This window comes from Balearica regulorum, chromosome 1 (assembly GCF_011004875.1).
Source record: "Balearica regulorum gibbericeps isolate bBalReg1 chromosome 1, bBalReg1.pri, whole genome shotgun sequence".
NCBI lineage: Eukaryota > Metazoa > Chordata > Aves > Gruiformes > Gruidae > Balearica > Balearica regulorum.
In genome coordinates this window covers 102,536,401-102,547,988 of record NC_046184.1, presented here as the reverse complement: position 1 = coordinate 102,547,988, position 11,588 = coordinate 102,536,401, and positions in this window count along the sequence as shown.

The following is an 11,588-nucleotide window of genomic DNA, read 5'->3' as shown; positions in this document are numbered from 1 at the left end:
AGTGCACTGCTTAACTTGAAAAATATGCGGAAAACCAGGATCTGGTTGTAATGGCTCCAGTCCTACTCAAATATATTCATGGCTTACCTCTGTACGCACATTTTTGCCTGCAAGCCACCCTACTGCAGTCCCACACTCGAAGGCTTTCGACGCCATTCCTCACATGGAAAAGACTTCACATATGGCTTGTTAGTATTAGCCCAGCTTATGAGCCTGGGAAGGACTGCACTTGTTTGCTCTTGATTTCTTCTCATTTGGCCTAAGATGAATTATTTCAAGTTTCTTTTAAAAAAATTTTTTTTGAAGTTTACCTACATTTAATGGTGGCCAAAAATTGAAGCCTTCTATCAAGTATTCTAAATTTATACTCTCTCTTCTCTCTGTATATATATATATACACACACACACAAACACACACATCTCCTCAGCCAGAACAGTTAGATGAATACACAAGGTTAAAATAGCTCTGTCTGACCCCAGTAGGATTCCCTGTTTATAGAAAGCATTTCTCCGTAACATTCAACTGCAATACTTTGAAAAAAGATCCAATTTCCTGCAGGCATGTTTAATTTTTTTTTTAAGTTTTGGTCGTACAGATTTTAAGGTAGCTATATACTTTTAAAATAGCAGTCGGGTAATTTGTTCCTGTTGCATTTTGTGTATCTACCTCAATGGATTCAATCTTAAGCGTTAACCTTTGCAGCCACTCAGAAGTTTCCGCAAGGGTACAATACACAGACAGCATACACTCTGCTGGATAGTTTCTTTGGGGAAACAGAAAATCCAAGTGCTGATCGCTATCTACAAACCTCTGGTTGATTTGGACCCTATTAATTTCAGAAATCTCTTTCCCCTCGTTTCCTACTGCGACAACAAGCCTAAGGCAGAACGTTAACCTGACAGCAACGTTTGCAGGAGCCGGCAGCCGTCGATCAGCAATAACAAGTACCACCTTCTGAATTTCACTGTTCCTGGACTCGTGCCTGATCCTGACCTGGAGGTTTTTACCAAGAGCGTAGGGTCGGGCTGCCTTCAGGCATTCCTCCGGCCGCTCTGTCTCCTGGCACCCGGCCTCCTCACATTTGGACAACTGGCTGCTATCCACCCTCGCAGATCCTCTCAGGGAAGCTGTGCTGCTTGCCGCAGAAGATTGTGAAACATGTTTCCTGTTTTAGGGATGATATTGTTTAGCACCATTCCGTCTGAGATAAAATGCTTTCAGATGCAATGACAATAAGGCCTGATACTAGCTGATTAAAAAAAAAAACAAACCAAACCCCAAAAAAAACCCCACACAACCCCAAAACAACCCCTTCCTACGCTTAATAAACAGTAACAAAACAAGCCTGTAAAACCATTAACGGGAACAAGTTCTTTCAATACCAATTGATCATTTTTAGGAGAAAATCTACTATTGGTCCTTAAAGCAGAATGAGACCAAAATAGAAAATGATTTATCATCTACTATGCTAATGTGATGCCTTGAGGTGGGAGTACATTAGTGATCATTTTACACATAAGTACGAGGCACTTGCAAGAGGTTTACAGGTGTGCCAACGTAGCTATCCCTGTTTTCCACAGTATGCCAAAACGCTCTGATATTCAATTAGCGCACATCCCTTATGATCAGATCCTGCCACAATTCCTATTGGATGCCTTCGGACACAATACAGTGGCGTGGTACATCATGTCAAAAAGCAGAACGGGACCATCATCAGGCAGATGTTTGACACGATGCATTGTGTCAGCCAGCCAGTGGCACTCAGCCATTGCTGAAAAGGATTTTGACATGATACAGTGTGCCAATGCTGTAGCACAAAACTAGCATGGTCCAAAAATAGGGACAAATTCACCTCTGGCATCAGTAGAAGTAACTGCAGTGACTTCATTAGATTTGCATCTGCTTATGTCAACAGTGAGTTTGGCCCGTAATCTGGAATTTATATAGAAGAGTGGTAAGTGGCTGCCTTTTCAGATACTTATTATATTGCTTTCTACTCCCAGCATTCAAGCATCGTGAGACAGCTGGGGTAAAACCACCATCTTTCTCAACTCTTTTCCCTCCACCTCACAAGCAGCAGCATCAAATTCCCACTTTTAGCAGCATAACAATACCCCAGAGTATATAGGGGGTGACTCTCTTCCGAAGCATGGGAAGTTGTGAATTTGGGCATTTCGCGAGGAACAGGAATTTACATAAACAGGAAGAGAGAGGTTCTCCGCTTTCTGCCTCCATACTATTTCAAGAATAGTAGCTTCAAGTGCTAGGTGCCAAACAACAGCAGCAAACTAAATTTTCTGTGGCAATTAGGCAGTGTAATAGTAAAAGAATGGCATGAAAGAGCAGCCAGGATGAAAAGAGAGATCTGATAAGATTTGGAGATTTCTTAAAAGGCATTGCAATGTATTGCTGTCCCCTTTCGTCACTCGGGAACACAAAGCACAGCTTGCTAATGTAGATGCGTCACACTGCAAAAAGGAGGGGGGGGGAACAGGCTAAGTTATGCCTGGTGCGAGATCTTCTTCACAGAAACAAAACACCGGGGCTTTCTGCCGTAGTCTGCTGCTTTAATGAGGCAAAGAACCAACTGGCTGTATTTTAAGTAAAGTTCATTCATCTTTGCCGTGTGTTCTAGCTTCTTAAATCCATCAGGCTACATTGATTCTTGGACTAGCTGAACTTCAGCGATGCTAAAGGCAACCATAGGAAATAAAGTCCAGGAAATCCTCATGGAGCACTAGGTAAGCACCACTGACTTGGTACAGCAGCTCTGTGGGTTGTAACATCAAGGGAATGTGACTCGTCTTGTACGCTGTAGCTCTGGAGGAGAGGGGAAGAGTGTAATGACGTGGTGGAAGCGGTCTCTGCACAGGCTCTTCAAGATTCGTTTGTCTGTTTTGGGATGAGCTTTTCCTGTTGGAGTTGTGGGTGCTCGCCACTTGCACAGATCAGAAAATTTACGTAGAGGTCCAAATAAATGCTACAAAGCAGTTGCAAGCCTTTCAAACCTTTCGAACAATAACAACAAGAAGTAAGGGTCCTCCTCCTCCTCCTCCTGCCTTCTCACCACTATGCAATTATTTCCAAATATTTCTTTGAGGAGACAACGCTGTACAGTTAGCGGTTCCACAGAGATTAAGACAAACAAAACAAACAAGTCCTCTCCTTTATTTCCCCCCCACCCCTCCTTGTTTCACCCTCTGCTGGCATTCTATAAGTATTTAAATCATGGGAAACCACACCCTAGCTAGCTGTGGCTAGGGCTTTGCTGTTATGGTCCGCTCAACATCCAAAAATGTAACACGTTAGTTTTTCCAAAAAAGAGGAGACCAAATCTGAAGATACACATTACATCCCAAGGAAATAAACACCAGGCATTATCTACACCTTATATGTAAAGGAATAGGAAGGGTAAAAATCATGTCTGTTCACAATTGGCTGGGAATTCCCTGATGAGATGGACAAAAAAATAAAAACAAAGAAAAGTCAGTTTTGATGAAACAGCATTTTCATGGAGATGACTCAATTTTGACAAACACCCTCTAAGGCAAGTTCGGTTTCTGGTGGAATTTGCCACAAGTATTTCTAAAGGCTTCACATCAACTTAAACTCTCTAGCTGGGCTTCCCAGCATCGTGTAACTTGACCGAGGGACTCAAGGGCTGCTAGGCATGTTCCTGGAAAGCTGCAGTGCCACCACCACTGTGATCTACACTTCCAACTGATACAATGCAAGTCCCAGAAGCGCAGGAGGCAACGGAGAGCTCCAAAATTCCTGGGTTGAGCTCAGGTTCTCTCCATTCCCCGGGGAAGATGCACAAGATGGAGCTTGGCAGGCAGTCCCTTTCATTCCTGAAGAAAAGGAATGGAAATATACTTAGACTGCCCCAAACATTTGAGGGGAGAGAGAAGGATGAGAGTTATTTCCTTTTCTAAGGATGAAGTTTCTCTCTATACATACTTAGATTGCTCCAATTTGAAACAATACAGAAATTGAAAGGTTGGGTGTTTGGGGAAAAAAGAAGTGTTCCATTCATACAATGCCATTTTCATTCACACAGCACCTTGGGAGTACGGGAAATATTTCCCTTATAAATATAGCAATTACACGCTCACCACTGAGGTTTTGACCCCTCTGGAGTAGTGGGGGGGCAGCAGCTCATGTGTGGCAAGTACTTTACACTGAGATTTTAGGACTGCTTAATTCAAAAGGCAATGAAATACAGCAAACCACTGGCCAAAGTCATGATGTTGAGATGCGCAGCAACCTCTCCGTACGCCGTGAGGATCTCGACACCTCTCTAGTCATCTCCTTCATATTTTGTAATATAAGCAAAGCTGCAGTGCTGATTGCAGCAAATATATTTCTTCAAGCCACTAACAGCTTTCACATCTCATGCCTGTAATCTTCAGCTAATAGATCAAGGACTGTTATTCATTTTAATGTCTAAGTGCGTTATATTTATTCTTGTTATAATATTTTTTGTTACCACAGAAAATATTTGGCTCCCAAAGAAAAAGAGGGAATTGTGTCAAAAGTCCAAATTCTTCCTTGAAACACGAACATTTTTAATGGCTTTAATGAAAGATATGCTTTGGAATCCCAGGGCACAATCTGGCATTAAAATCCTCCATCTATATTGGAATTTTTCACCATGTCTTTTTCATAATATATTGTTAAACATGTTTCCATCACACAATTCCAGTTGAATTTTGGGGCCCTGTTGCATCTGTGAGGGAAGTGCAAAGCAGCTGGGGAGTAACTGTAAAGAAGAAGCAGAAAACTGATCGAAACCTTCCAATGCTGGATGAAGCTTTTCTCTTCCATCCTCCTCCTCATAGGGAAAAGAAAAAAAAAAAAAAAGCACATTGGGGTGCTCCTTCAAACTTGCAGCTGGTACAGTACCAGCAGCTGGCCCAATGCAGGGCAGCTTCAATGCTGTTCCCAGTTACTCTGAAGGTTTCTTTGGTCCCTAGCTGGCCACAGGTTGAGCATAGACTCACTCCCTGCTCCCCCCGCCAAACTCTGGGGCTGCAGCAAAAGTGGTGAATATGGAGCGAGTGAGGATGAAGCCCTGCAGTTCCTGGCAACTGCAAAGCCTGGGAGAACATGTTTTTATTGTTCTTCAGACTGGGGACCAGCGACTGGTTCATGAACATTGACTGACACTTTGCTCTGAAATTAGTCCTGTTGTCATCAGAATAGCTGCTCACAGACCATTACAGTGGTCCTCCAGTCTTTGATACGCCACCTGTAACTGCTGAATGGCATGCATACGAACACTTTTTTGATGAATTAGCCAGAAGACGATATAGAGTGTCTGCCAGTTTTATGCAGCTGGGGGCAAGCTGACAATGCCTGGTCTGGCACGAAGCCCATAGCAAAACATTAGCCCAGCAGCACATTTCGAACAAATCTGAACCAGCAAAGTGAGTTTGTAGCAGAACATGTTTGCATCAGCTAACTGATGCAGAGGTTTTGATCCAGTCCAACAAGCCCTAAGGTAGGGCTAAGGCTTTTGATGACACTTTAGCCATAATTTCTATGTAAATAAATCAAAAATCTCATCTCCTTGCTTACCTTTTCTTCCCCTAATGTCAGCGCAGACCTGTGTGTCTGTAAGGTTAATAGGACAAGAGTCACTAGTCCAAGCTAAGACTAACTCAGTAAAGTAATGATCAGCTTTATCTTGGATTAATTCTTAGTTTCAAAAAACCCCAATCTTACAATGTGACTTTCCCATGCTCAAATGATGCCTAGATTTTCTACAACCATGCCTGCTGGCATAGCTAACATTCACCCCCACACCCTCTTTCCCTCCAGTCTTGCATTCAGATATTGAACTTGCAGGAGAACAGGAATGATTTTACACTCCTGCTTCACCCTCAGACCTCTATTGCAATCATACAGTTTTGTCACCAGGCGGAGCAAATCCATCTTCCCCAGGTAGGCTACTTCAGATAACTCCTCATGAAACAAAGTAATTGCAGTACTGCATCCAGTTGAGCTGCACTCTATTTTACTTCCTTCTCACTTCCCTCTGCTTGAAGTAAGTGGTTTCTATAATAATTCAGCTAGTAACACTCCTTATGTTTTATTGGATGTGATTAGTGACTATAGAAGCATTTAATGAACACTCTTGTATGCAGAAATGGGGCAATGCAAATCCTTTCTTTGGCATAAATGACAGAAAGCATTTACTACAAAAAACACTGCCATGTTTTTAATACCACACACCATTTCCCAACTCTAAATATACATGTTAAATGCAAGTGAAAAGTTGTTTTGCTGCCGCAACACACGGTTTCATAAATGCCTTTAACAATTTAACAATTGCTTTGTTGTTTTTTTTTCCTCCTTTTGCCAAGAGTGTATATTAGAGTAATCGTGTAATTTGCTCCTATACTAGATTATTATAATAATCAACACTGTCAGCATTTCCCAGTTTCTTTTCATATTGCTCTTGTGATCTCATTTTCATAGGCTTTTCATTAGCTTTTCTGTGCTCATCAAAAGAACATGTGCATATGGTGAAGGAAATGGCTAGAAAAATACTTCTAGAGTATTACCAGTCTCTTGGTAAACAAAGTGCAGCTATCAATAACACTTAACCAGCTCTTCTCAGTGTCTGTGGCGTCATTCCTTTCCAATTATAAAACCAGAATACTCTGCACGAGTGGAAAAGCAAGTAGTTAATTCTTAGTGAATTATTATTTTGTATAGTAAAATGTATAAAATATTTATATATAAATGCACTAATTTCCACAATGACTATGTGAGCTATCACCACTATTTCTTTTAGAATCGGAGACAGAGATGCTAGAGGCTTAATCAGCTCAATGGCAAAAATTCTGGTCGTGATCTGGTCGCTTAAGTCATGCGGCTCCTGTAGGGAGCAGGATTCATTGACATGATTATTGTCTACTCCACGGGCACCTCTATTGGTGGACATGATTGTCCTAACAAAAAAGGAGGCCTTTAAAGTGAGTAAAACTGGCATCCTGGAAAAAGCAACTTAAAGAGGAAGTATATTGCTCACAGTGATGATTCTTCACTTCCTAGAAAGCCAGAGGATGAGGGAAATACAGTAGAATGGCTTTATCTTGCACCAAAGCTAAAGCAAACTACTGAACAGAGACAGTATTCCCAAAGTCAGTGATAAGAGAGCTGAGGATTAAGCTCCATTTTTCCCCCCATAATGGAATTTTCTCACCTGTTAAACAGTCCTGACTCCTGTACACACACACACACACACGCATTATCCTTAGCATCTAGAAGAAATACTATGCTTCTGTCTTAAAAGTACATGCAACATATAATGCATTTCATTTTTTTTGAGGAGGCGGGTCCAACACAACAGTACTTGGTGGTTTATTTCACTATTGTCAGCTTTTCTAAAAAAAAAATAAAATATCAAATGCTTTCTTCTAAACTCATATTTCATATTTTAAAGTGAGAGAGAATTGTCACCTCTGGCAAGACACATTTGAGGCAAACAAACCAGATGAGCTAAGAGTGCTGGCATAGTTACTATAGCTCAGTATGAATAAAAAACTTAATTTTCCAAGTGTATCAGTACCGCAGTTCCCATGAGCACCAACAGTTTTGGTGAGGGTTTGAGGGTTTTGGCTGGGTTTTTTTTAGGCTTGCAGCAATAAATTAGAGAGACAGGAAGTGGTTAACAACACAAAGACTCAACCAGGACATTTGAATGGCACACTACAGTTTATTTCAGAGGTATCTTTACAATTTTTGTAGAGCATACTGGGGAGTTTCTTTGGAGAAATGCAGTGTCGAAGCCTTTAATTTTGCAAAGAAGTACTAATTGCTTTTCAAATAAGAGAAGGCTGCACCACGAGAGAGCGAGCCGTGCTTTTACTGTAAGCAGCTTACTCTTCGCAGGCCTCTCTCAGAGGTACTAAACACCAACGTTTTTGATTGTTGTTGCCCTCACATCCCGGCTCAAACAAGCAAGCAGCAAAGAGAAGTTGCTCACCTGTTCTTGAAATTCTTGCAGAGAAACCTCAAGAAGCAATGTGAGCAGGATACACAGGCAGCGATGGAGAAACGTTTCCTCTCCCGGGCCACAGAGCACAGCAACAGCCCTCGCTGACAGCATTTTCCCTGGAAGGAGAATAGAAGACTGTTTGTCTCCTCTGTCCTTACACCTAACCCCTGGGGTCCAAGCCTGCTGCCATAACTCCAAGTTAGAGGTGGTGAAGTCCTTTCACTCTGACTAAAAGCAACTATTTCTTCCGCCAATGGCATCTGCATATTCCCAATCAGGGAACGCTTTATTATGCAGCAGATCTGAGAATGGTGGGCAGCAGAGTCCTAATTAAACAGCAACTGACATATCACTTTTCAAACTAAACATCCAACTGGGATGCTCAATCTAGCACACACGGTTTGTAAACAACTGAACAGAGCGCTCCATAGAGCGGCCCCGCACACTTCCACAACGAAATGCTGCAGAGGCTCCCTTCGCCCTTGTAACAAATGATCTAACGATTCTCAGGAGGAGGAAATGAGGCTGGTTTGTAGCTCTCTTCAAGAGGCTAACCCAGTTAAGTAAGACTTCTTAATTGCCTGCTCTTTATTATTTAATGCATAAGAAAGTTGAAAAAAATCCTCAGGGCCAGATCCCAAAAAGGTATTTAGGTATCTAAGCAGGCAGCTAGGCAGAATTTAGCTGCAATTACAAACAGTGGTACTAAAAACCTCTGCTCAGCTGCTGCCCAACTCTGAAGGCTCTTAAACCTAAGTAGGTACCTATTTCAATTTTAATGTTCTCCAGGTGCCTAGCATTCAGCCTTTGCGCGTGCCAAGAAACACTTCATTCCTGACAGTGCTGAGGAGGCTCGTGTCAGCCCAGCGCTGAGCCGGTCGAGAGCCCTGATAGGTTTCAGCCACGATGAACGTTTGTCTGGTGGACAGAAGCATCCAAAAGCCTACCTGTGTTGCTTGAATGGGTTATAAATAAAGTCAGTCTAATTATAAATTATAATGTGGCAAGCAAACAGGCCCGCTCAAAGACATGTCACAGATCGAGCAGTTACACGACAGGAAGCAATACACCAGAGGCAGTCCTAACGCTCTCAGAAACACTCAGAGCTGCAAATTATGAAGGACAAATGAGCCAGGTACCTCACCCACAGCAAGGTGAGAAACACGCTTTTTAACTCCCTGCATCTTCTCCCTTCAGACCAAAGTGTGAAAATTAATCCTTTAAATGAGTTGGACCGAGGTCAGACTAACTTCTGAGGTTCATCGCTGCGGCATCTGAAAGTGGGGAGGCAGCCGCTGTAGCCTTGCCCCGCTTAGACTCCTCCAGGAACAAGGAGGGAGAGACAGGAATGAGGGCTGGAGCACTTCGTCCACTCTACTTGCACATCCCATCAGTGGTTTTATACATAGATCATTTGAAAAATCTCGCTTTCCCAAAGAATGGCATTTGCGCCATGCAATTTAGATATCACCATTTTGAAAAAGTTTGTTGTTCTCTTTCGCTGTATATAATCTTATTCTCATTGATATCTGCTTGAGAGGGATGGGGCTCTCTCAGGAGAGTGTTTGGGACTGAGCTGTGTTCCATATACAGCATCTAATAAGATTTATTGCCATATTTCATTAGTTTGCTGTGAATTCAGGTAGTGCACTAATGGAACAATGAGATAGACCCTTGACTTGGTAAATACAGAGTCAGAAGGAAAAAGGCTTATGTAAGAGCCTCTAAAAACAAGATGGTTCAGAAATCAGGCAGCTGCTCTATTCTTGTTTCCCTCCATTGTGCCTCAGGATGGACAGACATCAGACTGCCAGATCTCTTACATGCATTATTGCATTTTGTAAAGTTTGGGCATAACAGAGAAAAATGGCAAAGATGAGATGGTAGTGTAAACTTTTCTGTTCATCTTCTGACACTTTAAATCACTTTATGTGACATTGCACTCCCGGGAGATTTGATTACTTTTAAAATTAATGCCGTGTAAGAAAAAAAATGTCCCTTAGGCATACTGCAATATTTATAAAGGTAATTGCTCTTTTCTCAGAATATTTAACCTTGGCAGAGATATTCTCCTTGTTCTGAATAGCATCCATATAGCAAAACAATATCAAAATAGGTCTTAAGGGCCAGGAGTAATTTTGATCTATGTTTCACTTGCTGTCATGGTCAGTGCCTGCAGATCACTCCAGGACGTTGGAAAGCCTGCCTAATGCTCCATACTGAAAACTAGTTGGAAACAAAGCCTGTTTGGCATGAGGTTTCTCCCTTTCCAGAGGGAGAGTAGAGCTCCTGGAGCTCTAGAGTGAAGGTGACACACATCTCTACAGAAGACAGAACTTTCTGCAGATAAAAAGGGGGCAGCCTCCCCCAGAGTCCTTGCAAACTTCAATATTGCTTCCATCAGATATAAGGAATTTCTTTCTCTAAAACATACATATCGACATGTATAGCTATTTTAGTAATTGAACCAACTATTTCCCTTCACACCTGCACCTCTCTGAATAGAATGTAAACATTACTGTGCACAGCTGGAAGGTGCTCAGATGGTAGAGCAGGGTTTTTTTCTATTGCTATATGCAAGGAATAGAATCGGTGTTTTATATATTACTAGTATTAACAGCACTAACTAACATTTTTGATGTGCAAAAGAGAACAAAGTTGTTACATTCATTCATGGCTTTCCCTCTCAAAAAAAAAAAAAAAAAAAAAAAAAGAAAAGAAAAGAAAGCTGAGTGCACACGGTGAATTTTAAGTTCATCAAATCAGAAAGTTAAGCCATTGCATATAGTTGAGCACCAACACACACCAACATGCCACTTACCAGTTGTCTCACTATTTATTATTTTGAATTGTCCAAATGACAGCTTGGGGGTTTCATTGACTTTCTCTGTTTAGAGTAGTCTTAAAAGGCTGTTAGAATTAAAACTTGTTGAGGACATGTAAGTGTTTTTCATACAGATGCTGAGTTGGTAACTCTGAAGCTTCTTGCTAGATGTATTCCATTTCAGTGGAACTTCTTTGCTGTAACAAGCATATGAAACATCACAAGAAGACAACCTCTCGTCAAATTGCAAACATCAATTTTTAAGAGAAGTTAATGGTCAGGAATGCTGCCCTACTCATTCTGCAAAGCATTAGGGACAACACAGCTCACTGGGTAATTAATGAGCCTGATATGGGTACTTGAAGGGGAAAAAAGAGCATGCACAGCAGGACATTCAATGCTCAGAGGCCATCAAAGCAAGGCTTGCAACCCCTTTCCCGTTACACTGTGGTCACAGCTCTTCTGTTAAACCACTGTGTTGGCCAGGATTCAGAAACATGGATCTATTACTTCACTCAGGCAGCGCAGGTAAAGAGGGGCTCCGAGGAGAGTAGATGACCGCAGCATATAGGCACCAACAGTGCTACCCTTCCATGTAGACTTGAAGGGAGGATGTGAAATACAGCAGGACTCCCATTTCTGGCAGTTCAGCACTTTGGTTTGGTGCTGCAAAACACTTTACTTTTGAATAATTTTGATTAGATGGTCTCAAAATCACATGACATTTTCAAAAGGGTTTTGTGATTGGTTTCTTC